The sequence below is a fragment of the Mixophyes fleayi genome, chromosome 5 (assembly GCF_038048845.1).
Source record: "Mixophyes fleayi isolate aMixFle1 chromosome 5, aMixFle1.hap1, whole genome shotgun sequence".
Lineage (NCBI taxonomy): Eukaryota > Metazoa > Chordata > Amphibia > Anura > Limnodynastidae > Mixophyes > Mixophyes fleayi.
Window position 1 is genome coordinate 201,709,289 of NC_134406.1, and position 12,979 is coordinate 201,722,267.

The 12,979-nt window shown below is 38.5% G+C and overlaps 1 protein-coding gene across 3 annotated transcripts in view; it reads right to left on the minus strand.

Annotated features, from left to right (window-relative positions):
- Nucleotides 1-12,979, minus strand: part of LDLRAD4 (low density lipoprotein receptor class A domain containing 4) — a 262,336-nt gene that overhangs the window by 194,873 nt on the left and 54,484 nt on the right. For all 3 annotated transcript variants that reach the window (XM_075213262.1, XM_075213260.1, XM_075213261.1), the window contains one exon: nt 8,546-8,653. The gene's annotated coding sequence lies outside the window, so the exon portion shown is untranslated. The remainder of the gene's footprint in view (nt 1-8,545; nt 8,654-12,979) is intronic.

The following is a 12,979-nucleotide window of genomic DNA, read 5'->3' on the forward strand; positions in this document are numbered from 1 at the left end:
TCTGGGCTGACATTCTACACAGTAGACCATTTGTCTATTACCATCTATTATAGATCTACGGCTATAGTGCAGGACTTCTCTCATCCTTAATTAATCCCAGCAGATAATATTTCTAGGATTTCTTTAGCCAAAGATAAGGCAATTAAGCTATTTAACATATTACTTTTTCACACAGAGGGAGACAGCTCCTAAACATGTTTTGCCAAGACAACTTTCTATAGTAGGAGAAGCATACAGAATATTGTAGAAATAAGTGCCCATGTACGGTATGAACTAAAGTCTCCATAAAAGATTGGCTAGGTTGCTTAATATCACTAGGATGAAACCATGAAGTGTGTAGGTCTCCATTCTAAACATCAGAAGGTATTGACAGCTACAGGTTAGAAGTTATAATTATGAATGCAACATGAGACAACTAGGGCCCTTCAAAATATACCACCCAGTCTCTGGCTGGCAAGTCTGAGACTTCACAGGTTTGGGTTTTGTATGTAGGAATGCTCCAAGAAGGGTACAGTGAAACCAGAGACCGTATAATGGACATGAAGCCCACAAGTTCATAATCCCTTATAAATAAGTCAAGCCTATTCAAAGCAAAAAAGAAAAAAAAAAAGTCATAAAATTAAAATCAAATTTGAAATAAAACTTTGTATCTTAAAGTCTGACAAAAGACATGCATCTGTTTTATGCCTTCAGCTTGCAATTCTCACTCCCAAATCCTATTCAGCACAACAGATATAGCTACACTTTGTAACAATATTGGTGTAGATGGCCCCTAGCCAATGGGCCAATCTTTAATAAAACGTATTTTTGTTTGGCCTCACTAATGCAAGCATATAGCACTGTTCACAGCGGCATCATTAACACATTTTTACTTACGAATGTACTACAGTGATACGTACTAGTGTGTCTATAGAGCTATGCAAGACTTTGCAAGCTGCATTTCAAAAGGTTATTCTCCACAAAAAAACACGTCTGAAGAGCTCATGGAAAAAACACCCATGATCCCCTTTCACCCACTCAAAAAAAACAAACAAAATCACAAAGCACATTTTTCAGGCCAAATGAAACCCCATGCACAATCTGACATCAGCAGCATGTATGTTCCATAAAGAGGGAAAGATAAAACCTTATTGCTTCAATCTGTACAGTTTTATAGCAATTCTACTCAATAGACTCAAATAGCGGCATGCAATTCCTTTCACAATCTTGCCATTAAAAAGCTGCAAACTGCCTGGTGACCATCCATCAAAAGGCATTTCAAATCGTATTCTGCACTAATGAGAGGGGAAAATCCTGACAAGTGGGTTGTCTGTGCAGCCCACAATTATAGGAACTGCAGTGAATGATCATCTCATGGACCAATTGCTCCTCTTATCTGTGTTCAATCTTTGGGATGATTCACTCAATGTTAGACATTCAGGTAACAGTCATATTACAGTCCACAATTGTGGAGTCACAGTGCGGATAATAGCTGGTAATCATTTCCATGTCAAAACCTACAGCCTTACCATATCTGAACAGATTGTCTGCACTCTATTTTCCTAGATAGCATTGGATGGTCACAGTAATCTCCTAGCTTTTATAATAATTTTTCAGAAGACTGATGTCAGTATCTGACAACCATTTATGAAACGCAAAATATAGACAGTAACATCTGTCATCTCCCACATTATTTAACACAGTTTAACTAGAACATTTGCACAATGTAATTGCCATTTTATTTTTTTTTCTAAAACAAAAGATAAGAAAAAAACAAAAAACACAAACCACATTGCTTTTCAATGAACATGTAACCAATATACAATTGCAGATCTGTTTACTGGAGATGTTCACTGACCCGCGAGTTTTGGTTTTGGATCTATATTAACTTCATGATTTGATATTGGTAAAACCGCCCTTGCATGTTTTGGATCTGTATCTTTTTCAAAAAATTGCTTAAAAAAAAAAACCACAAAATTTTGCTCTTATTTTGTTCCTACATTATTAACCCCAACAACACTAATTTACAGTCAATTGTGACCACTTCACAGGTAACAATATTATTTTCATACACTTTCGGCCAAAGTCTGCAACGATTTAGCTGAATGATAAGTGACAGAGCAACGACACAAACACACAGCAGTTCATAGCACATATAGAAAACATTTCCACACAGCAGCGGCAGAAAAGAAAAGTGGTGCAAGATTGAATTGCCCTTGGGCCCTCCCACCTACCCTTATATGATGAATCTTAAAAAGGACATGCACAGTTTAACAAAGCAAGCACTTCAGCAACAAGGAGTGCCACTATTGAGTACCGTCCTTCGCCAATGGCCGACAAGGTAACCGGCTGTGCTGAAAACTCTGAGTACACACTGAAGGGGGGCAAGCTTAGGTATTGCAAAAAGAGTTGGTACATGGGTCTCTAAATTGCCTTTTTTCCTCCCAGTATGTAAAGGGACTGTCTTGCCTGTCTTTCTATACCATAGTTAAAATAATCTTCCACCATTCTTTGCTGTAAACCCACCTGATCCTATCCTCCACATCCAGAGGTGCCACGATTTTTGGACAATTCTTTTAGATCAGACATCAAAATGTTGTGCTGACAAATCTGCATCATCCCTGGGTCTCTTGGAAAAGCTTAGTTATTTCCTAGTAGCAGTAGCCAGAGAAACTAAAGGAGGAGACACAGTTGTGTCACGCACCACTTGAGCTGTCAACTTGCTCACGAGGAGTTCATTGCATCTCTTGTGATCTGGGTCAGTTGGAAATAAAGAGAAGGCATTGCTCTTAAACCTAGGATCAAGCACAGTTGCCAAAATGTAGTAATCCGATTTCAAGATGTTGATAATTCTTGGAACCTGGCGAAGCGAATAAAGTACCTGATCTACAAGTCTGACAGTTAGCGAAATTGCTTTGTTTCATCTCCTTCAAATTTCTCAAGCTGCATTTGCAAATGTCAAATTGAGGGAATCACTTGGCATAAGCAAGCAGTTTCTGAACTCACTTCACAGGTGACTACTTCGAATGGTTTCAGCGCAACACGGAACGTATTCTCCACTGTGGTGAATTAAAATACATTTCCCCTCCTTTCCCAATGTCATGGCTTGTGGAGTAAGCGTGTATGGCTTTTCGCTGTTCCTCCATCCTCCGAAACATGCCACCTTGTTACAACCTCTTGCTTCAGTTAGTGGCATGGCAAATTAAATTGTTCTTGTAGTTGCTATCTCCTACATGCCGTTGCTGAATGCTGAAATTTTTTTGGGCCACAGACAACATCCCTGTCATTTTTCAAAATGCTCTGCAGCACCAAGTTGATTATGCGAGCAAAACAGGGAATGTGAGGGCGCTATCAGAAATGACATATCATAAGTGCCAAGTGGGATAAGGCATGTTGTAATGACATCCCAGATTGTCAGGTGTATGCCTCTTCGTGAAGCTGGTGATGCACAGAGTATTCTGCCTATGAAAAACGTGATGTAGTTGGGTACATGCGGCTGCTGTTCCTGCTGGTGAAGGCGAATCACCAACTCAGTTAAGTGTACAGTGGGTAGAAAGGCATTTTGTAGCCCAATCATTACATTTTTACAAACCTTCTGGTAGAGGTGAATAGTTTTTCTAGCAAAATGGTGTCATGATGGAATTTGGCAACGGGGACACAAGACCTCAATTAACTGACTAAAACCAGCTGCATCAATAGTGGATAATGGACGCAGATCTAATACTAGCATAGTCGCCATGGCGTCAGTGATCCAATTTGCGACTGGGTGACAGCTTTCATACTTACTTCCTCTTGCAAAGGATTGTTTAACAGTCAATTGTTGTAAACTACTAGTAGTCTTCTTCTTGGTCTGCTTCTGGGATGAAGATTCACCCCCAGTAGCAACAGCAGGACCAACGTTCAAGAATTATTCAGAGGATTCCTGAATAGTGAAGGAGTCATCTAGCCTTAGCAACTAGGATGCAGGACTAACTCAAATAACTAGTGCGGATATTGATGAGGAAAGTGTTGTCGGTGTAGATTGCAGGTGCCGGGATCTAGCTGACAGAATTGAAAAAGCTGATGCTAAACTGCTTGTTTGTTTGTTTTTAGCACAAGTTTCTGATTTTCCAAAAAGCTTTACATGGACTCTTCAAATGGCGTAACATGGATGAGGTTCCTAGATGGTAAAGGTCCCTACACTTCTACTGACTGTGGCTTTCCAAACGCTACAAATGGCTTTACAACTGTTGTCAGGATTTGAGTAAAAATAATTACACACATAAGAGGTGGATTTTTTGGCGTTATGCCCAGGCATGACAATGGCCTTATCACTAGCAAGAACTGCTTCCACTGGTGCAGGACTTACACAAACATCATCGTCATCAACATTCTCATTCGCACCCTCATCCTGTTGCAAATTCAAAGGAACATCCTCAATTTGTGTACCACTGGCTACACTTGGGCTGCTCATCCACACATCTGCAGAAATTCTGAAAGGAGGTTTCTTTAGGAGTACAGTATCAGAAAGGTCAGACTTACACAACACTCATTGATAGACTCCTCAGGGATGTGTGTCATTTCTGAACCTGAATACAGTTTCTTCTACTAGCTTGCTGTCTTTCCCCAGCTCAGTTTTTACACGTAAAAGTATTTGGGCACCTCTTTTGAGTAAGAATGACAAGGTCTTGCATCATCATGACTGACCTTACAAGAAGATGCCTCACTGACCGTTGCAGAATTAGCTCTCATACAGAAAGGCGAAGGCCTGATTCTTTCCTTGCCACTGCTTATCTAGATTGACAATTTTAGGTCTTTCTACATTTAACTTTGCCTTGATTACAGGTGAGGGGTTTTTTTTTTTACCAATGTAAAAAAAAAAAATTTTTTTGTACATTTTTGTTTCCCCAATTTAAAACTACTATGTATTTGAACATAGGTGTTCCTGGCCTTCTGTGGACTGATGTGAATCCATATCGATGGCACAGAGCAATGTAATTGGACACTGGAGTGACAAGACCACTGCTACCCCAGTTTCTGTTTGACCAACGGCACAGAGACTGAAGAGCGACAAGAACACTGCCACCCCTATCGTTTCTGTTTCAGCAATGATGCTACAATGGCACCGACACTGGAGACTGCCAAGAACACTGCTCCCCCTTCTGTGTCTATGAAATGGCACTGGATCTCCGTGGAGGGTGGTACTTAGAATCCAAAACTCACAAGATTCAATGATGCAACAATGACGTTTTACCTTGTTTTCAGTTCCATGGGCGCGCAAAAGTACCAAGCCGGCTCGGTACTCAGATCTGCGACGTTCGGGTGGGCTTGGTTTTCCGACAACCAAGCCCGAGCAACTCTAGTGTTTACAGCAGTGGTGCCCAAACCAAGTTCTCAAGAGCTAACAGATCATGTTTTCAGGATAACCTTAAATCATGTACAGGTGAATCTATATGGCTGGGTCAGTAATTATTCTACTTGTTTCTACAGACATAAATTCTTAAAAAGGTGACTTGTTCGTAGCTCGAGGACTGTGTTTGAGCACCTCTGGTCTACAGTGCCAGCAACCAATCATGGTCTCCTGCCCCAACACTGGACTATGGCACAGGACATTTGCACACTCTTACAGTCACGACAATAATCAAATCATAATATACACAATACCAGAGAAAATAAACTTTCTCCTAGGAAAAGTACAGTTTCTGGAGCCATACATATAATTTTCCTTAGTTAGAAGCACAGCACTAATATTTACTTAAATCATATTCCCACTGAAGAGTGGTGTCACATGGGTGTTTTCTAACATCAGGAACAAAAACTGGCAATCAGAAGTTTGTGTCATGAGCACAGAATTTAAGCAGGAGGAAGTAAATAAGTGCCAACAGTCCCCTATAGATAGGTGCAAGCAGTACAATGACCAACTTTACACACAGTAGGGTGGCACAGATATGAGCTTCTATCGTTCCCTTTTATGAACTCGTGAAGAATTTATAAAATAGTACAAATGATGGCAATAATGCCATTGCATTTTCAAAGTTGTAAAGTGCAGCACGACTTATTCTCATACGTTAACACGTGCCACCAGTGCACTCTAGATTCTGCTGGTAAAGATGCAGCATATATAAAATTCACATCACTAAGTATGCATTTATCTTCATGTGTTTTTACCCATTGTACCAGCATAGAATACCAATAGGAAGAAAATCCAATGAATCTTGCATTTCAACTTCTATATAAACAAAGTTTTTGGGTTTTTTTGTGACTCTTCATTACATGGAGCGAAAACAGGATATTGGATTATGGACTTACAACACTTGGGGAACAGAAATGGGGGCAGGGGTGCGAAAGACACCCACTAACAATTAATTCTGAAGTCCCCAGTGGGATGACCAGACCATAAAATGTACACTAACTCGAAGACCATGACAGAACTAGAGCAGACTGTGCGTTTTTAATGCAGCCGAGTATATTCAAATGCACAATACAGTATAAAAATTCAACTCTGACAGTGAAGTATAAATAAATTTGCTACAGTAAAAAAAACATTTGATAAATTGTTAAATGGGGAACCTAGTGCAGCAAAATGTAAAGAATAAAATTATTAATTGCCCAGAGCTTAGAAATGAACATAGAAAGAGCATGCTTAAGCATTGTCAGGCATTCTGAATTAAAATATGCCCAGGTACTGCCAAGCGATAAAATCAGTAAATGTATTTACACCCTGAAGCAGCAAAATATGTGCAGTATTGTAGTGTCAGAAGGGGGCCAGTAAACTTACTGCTGGGCAAACAAGAGTCATACCATTGAGCCGAGATGTAGGTTTGTTCACCCTACACAAGTTGGCAACCCTATTGTAGTCTTCAGCTTCGAGTGCCAACATAGCAGGGTAGCAGTGATGAAAGAAGGCACTGCCTCCTGTCTAAAGGGAAATCTTATGGAATGTCTGAATTTATATACAAAGCCCATTGTTTTTCAATGCTCTTTTCGGAGTCCGTGCCAAGCGTACTACGTAAATGCTAGAAAAACTCTAAGTAAACCAGGAAGAGCAAAAGTGACAGGTTCTTCAAGACAAGCATACTTTCCCAAGGTGACCCACAATGTGACAATAATGACCCATTGTGGGAGGGGAGAGCCTCATTTTAAATATTAAATTTAGTTTGCTCTTTTTCTGTGGTTTTTACTTGGCCCTGTAGTCCTATCCTGCTTTTTGTTTTGTACTTTAAACTGATCTGTAGTATATGAATAGGAAAGTGATCTTTAAAGCTCTTTGCTAGTCTTATGCAATGAGGTTTTCGAAATGAAGACATTTTGGTACATTATAAAACTGACACCATCTCTAAAATCTAATCAAACCTAAAAATCCCTTATTCAATATTTCACAGAAAGACATCAATAATTTGTGGCAAACCTGAAAGACTTAAGCTGGGTACACACTACACAGTTTTCGTCCAATAATCGGCTCAATCAGCCGACATACGACCGCTCGTTCAAAAGTCGGGTCAGTGTGTAGTGACACTATGGTCGAAAGTCTGCCAAAATGGACGATTGTCGCCTCATTTGGTTGGTCGTACAGTTTAATATTTTCGTTCCAATCTCGTTTCCGCTGTGTAGTGTGTATAAACTTCCGACCGCTCCACAACAGTGAGTACGAAATTACAGTCATTGCTCACGACAACATAGCTGTAAAAAGTCGTTAACGGGACAGTTGCTCTTCCCTTTATCGTCTAAAACAAGGCTAGTGTGTATGCAGTCCAAGGACTGAGCGATCGGACCATCGATCGCATGTAAAATTGATCAGCATAAAAAATTGGTGGAAAATTCTGTAGTGTAGTGTACCCAGCTTTAGAAACATGAACGTAAGACGTAGATGAAATGGTTGCTGGACACCAGGGGTGTAATTAGATATATGTGGTCCCCATAACAAAGCTTTGTAAGGGCCCTCCCTGTACTGCCCAATGGTGAACAACTCATACACCTGGAACTTTGACAGAGAAGGCTCCCTCCTCCCCCTCAGCTGTGACTCCTATGGCAGCTGTACCCCGCAACATCTACAGTAGTTACAATAATTAACTGCTTGATGATCATACAAACTCACTGCTCTAAACAAGGTCAGTTCACTTGGTCATCAACTCCAAAACTAGAAATGGGACAAATGTGTTGCTATTCAAGCCATTTTCATGGAATAATCGCAGGAATATTGCATTCATAATATACACCTAGGCATTAATCAATTATTAAACACCACCAAAAAACTAGAATGTCAGTTTAACTGCAGAGATGGTTTGGCAAAAAGGTCATGAATAATACATGTGTATAAAATATTTACATGCATTATTTCCCTACGGAACTCTATTTCAAACTATGAAAGTAATAAGTGACCACTGATTTAACCACTTCAACCATTCCTCATGGGAGCATTTATATAGCATAATTCATACACATGTCTGAATGATAGCTGAATCAGTTTATGCACCTTAATTACAGATAGCCATTAGAAACATGATATTGCAGCAAAGCAATTACACAGCATAGATAGTCTCACACATGCATTTTTTTCATATAAAATACAGTCTGTTTTTCCACTCACATCCTCAACTTTAATCTTCTTCTGCTGAACGCCAAGCGTCTGCAAAGCATCACGGAATCCGGGAAGAAAAATATGAAACTGTGGGTGTCAGGGGTTCATCAAGCTGCCCTACAAGGATTAAAAAAAAAAAAAAATGTAATAAAAAAAAACCATAGCACACACACTTTTCTCTCTTTAAGTAGCACATGTGAGGACCAAACTAGTAATGAAAAATAAAAATAAAATAGTTTATGGTTTGAAATCATTCTGACATAATATATTAAAAAGGAATTGGAATAGTGGCTTGGGAAACACTAATATTTTACAAATAAAACACGTGATTTATAAACAAAACAATACTCTGCAGTAAAGGTTAATGTCCTACACTTCATTGTAAACAGCAACAACTATAAAAAAGGAATCTACACAATAAATTATAAATGTTATTACAATGCCCATGATCACTTTGCTAGGAAGAGGCATCTGAACATGCATTTATGACATGTGCAGTAATCTGTGTGCTAAATTAGCATCCAGTGTTAAAAACAGGTATTTTTTCTTATTAAAAAAATGCAGGTGGTCCAGTCAAAGGTAGCCAAGTATGTGACTGGCCACAGGAGCACATGCCCCCTTGTCCCACAGCCCCAGATTCCATTGATAATTTCTGTCAACACTGTAAAATGGCTGCAGAATGTGGATGTCAGCAGGAGGACCAATCAAAACCTGTAATGGACGCTAGTGCTGCTTCTCATTGGCTCTCCACCCTCATTGTTTTCCTAGGGCTCAGGCACGAACCCCATGGCTCCAGTAATGAGAAAAAGCAAAATTACTTTCAGGTAGTAGTTCAGCTGTAAATTTATATTTAGTACACAGAGTAAAAAAGTTCACATGGTAAAAAAATAGCATGTCACTTAACAGTGTTATGGTATTTCTAACCAAGTTGACCTGTGTGTGAACGCAATCTGTCCAAAACAATTTTTACTCTAGGTTTCAGAGTTCCCCCGTGTGATGCAAGATAGAAAAGAATCAACCTTCTAAGTTATTCGAAAAAGGACAGTCTCTAAAACTGGGTTTCTCAATTTTTAACGTGTATCCCTGTGCAATACTAAAATTATTCAAATTGATACCAAGCCACGCTTTATGCACTCAAAAGACTTTAGAAAATAAAATAAATACTCTTCCCAATTAGTTTTGCAAACGTTTTGGCATTTACTAATATATTGCATGTTATTCGTTGTTCTATTTAACTTGAATGCCGCACCCCTTCAGTATATATCTGAAAACCTAAGGCAGAATTATGAACGTACAAAACATTAGCTATTTTGGTTTTATTAAATTTATAACATGAAATGGTCCTGCACTCTACATAAATACTGACCTACAAAACCCGCTTTTGAATGGCTGCTTATGTAGTACTGTAAGTCAGGCTGTCAGTTCTGCATTAACCCCAAAAATTAAATAGTGAATATGGTTCCCACTGCCTGTTAAGAGTTGTTCACTTACACCCCCAGCAATTTTCCTACAAAATATGTATTGTCTGTAACTGGCTATTCCGGAGAACAGTGTAAATTATAATTTACACACACACACATATTTGTCCAAGTAACTTCTGGAGACCAGCACTCCATATTAAAAAGTTTATTATTGCATCTAAAAATCCAAATTGCTCCATTTATAGCATTGCAGCACACAAGCTGTAGAAATTTAGCACCTGATCAATAATATACTCATCATCTTGAGAAAAAATAAATAAATTTGTTAACAAAAAAAAAAAACCTTAAACACATTGCAAGACCCTTGGCCCAAGGAGCCTTTTTATGTTCATGTTTATTCTGACATGGAAACCAAGGCTCCCTCCAACTTATGCAAATTCAGGATTCGATTGGTGCCAAAACTATATAGTTATGATGGAGTGGATTATCTTTGGTCCATAGGCTTCATTAAATACTAATTTCTCCAATACACCTATGGAGGAGGCATGCTAAATGAGAAATAACTGTACTACCATGGTATAGTTTGTAAGGTTATACACAGATGGAATCCTTTGCTTGTATAAAGGGTCTGGAAAGGGAGAAGGATGGATACATATTACAAGAATCTCCAAATATTTCTTTAAAAAAACCAAAACACACACACACACACACAAAAAAATCCTCATTCATTCCACTTCCTCCTATCTGTTTCTGGGGTTGACCTGAAGTTGGGTCTATGAAGCATATCTAGTGACAGTATTCTACTGCTCAACTATTTTTCAGAGAGTCTATATATTTCAGTTAATGCTACCATTTCATCAGCTCGAGTTACTGAGCCGATCTAGAGATTACCATGTCCAACAAAATTCCTACTGTTTGCATAAAACGCAGCCATGGACTCTTGTTAGATGAAACCAGATCTCCCAAATACATGGAATAATTTAGAGGTCGTGTTTGGTGATAATAGCACTTGTCTTCATTGTGGCAAAGTAACACTCAAAAGTAGCCTTTTTAAACATTACAGCTATCATTCATTGGTCAATTAAAGTCAAGTGAGCACTGACAATTACAGGTGATGCTAATGTCTAATTTATCACACAAGTCCAATCTCTCTTTTTCAAATTCATTTGAATCGCTCAAAAAGGTGCCAATAATTTGTCATGGCAATCTGTCAATTTTAATACTTTTCCCTACCACTACTTTTTTTAAATGCTTATTGTGTTATCCTTAGCTCTTCTGTGCCAACCATGAGCGTAAATAGACCAAAGCTGTTTCACTACAATTTTTTTTTCCTTCAGGAAATATTTTACATAATACATATATTGCACTTAAAATTCAGGTGTGCAAAAAAAAAAAAAAGTTGAACTGTATGTACATAAACATTGCAGTTAGTAATGTGTTTAATAAGTTTAAAAACGCAAGTAAAATGCATTTAAGCAGCACTGCGTTACCGTACGCATTTAATATGCAGTTACATTATACTTATGAATGTGTCTTTCATACATGCATCTGACAGAGCAGGAAGTGATCTTAAACAAGCCAAACACATGTAGACATTTCTTAACTATACCTCATTTTGTTTACAATGTGCTCCCACTGAATTAGATGTAAGCTTTCAACTTTCAACATCCGGCAAACATACCAAAATAGAGCAGAGAGCATTCTAAATAATGCACCAAACGCATGTTAAAATTGATGATTTTAATGCCAGTGAATATGCAGTCTTACTGGAACAATATCATCTAAGGGGGGGGGGGGGGGGGGGGGAGATAATTCCTGAGGAAAAAATTGACAGCGGTATTTTTCCAGCTACTGTTGCTAACACGAAGCGTGGTTTTATGCTAATTCAATTGCTACAGCCCTGAATTATACAGCAATAAGGGACACAGAATAATCCAACGCTTATGAGTCATTTGGCTTCTAATGCTGAAGGTATTAATGGCAACATTGCTTCAAGCAGAAGCTTGTGGAATATAATTATAGCTGAGAGCCATGTATCTAGATGCAGGATGCTTACATTAATAATACATGTACACTTATTAAAACTTGTAAAACCAGGCCCAGTGACTACATGCAAATCTTTTTCTTAAGAGTATATAACAGGTGCAAGAATTTCTTCCTGCAAACAAATAAACAAAAACCACATAAAACGCAAAACAAAAATTAGATCTAGGGCGCCCCAAAAACCACAGCAGCCTTGAAAAAACCAAATAGAATACCACTAAACGGTTAGTATGTTCGAAAACCACCACATAGTATCTTGTTGGGTTCCCAGAATGTAAGGACAGCCCCGTTTACTAAATAATGACAGTTTTCTGTAAGAAAATTGATTTTACATCTTTTGCCTATTTATACAACAGTCAATTAACACATCTCCATTGTTATACAATTTACTTTAACTTCCTTATATACTGTAGTCATGGTTGACCCCAGTTAGCAAAAGTTACGCAGAGCAGTATCAATGTATGACTAGAGAACTCAAGTTTAAAATTTTCCTTCGTTTTACAGGTTTAGTTACACTTTAAGATAAATTATATGTATTTAATTTGATTTGTCCGTTTTAGTGTGACAAGACACTAAATAAGCAATTTTCCATACATTAAGGTTAGTCCTGCAACAATGCAGTGTATCCGTTAGATCTACCAGCAGAGGGCAATGAAGGTCTCAGGTATGTTGCCTGTCAGATCCACCAGATCTATGGGCACAGCATTGAATAAAAAGCACCTATTAATGCTGCCAAGAGATGGGAACCCCCCCCCCCCCCCCAACCACCCTTTCAAATTACGCAAGGTAATAGTCTTATCTATCCTAAACATTAGTGTATATATTTGTTTATAAAGGAGAGCTACGCCAGCAATAGACAAATTTATTGGGCAGGGACCAGTAAAAATTCAAGTTTCTGATGTTTCACCCCAAATGGCCATTGTCCAGCTGCCATTAAAACTACAGCAGGTAAGCCAGAGTCACTGGTGGTATTAGTGAG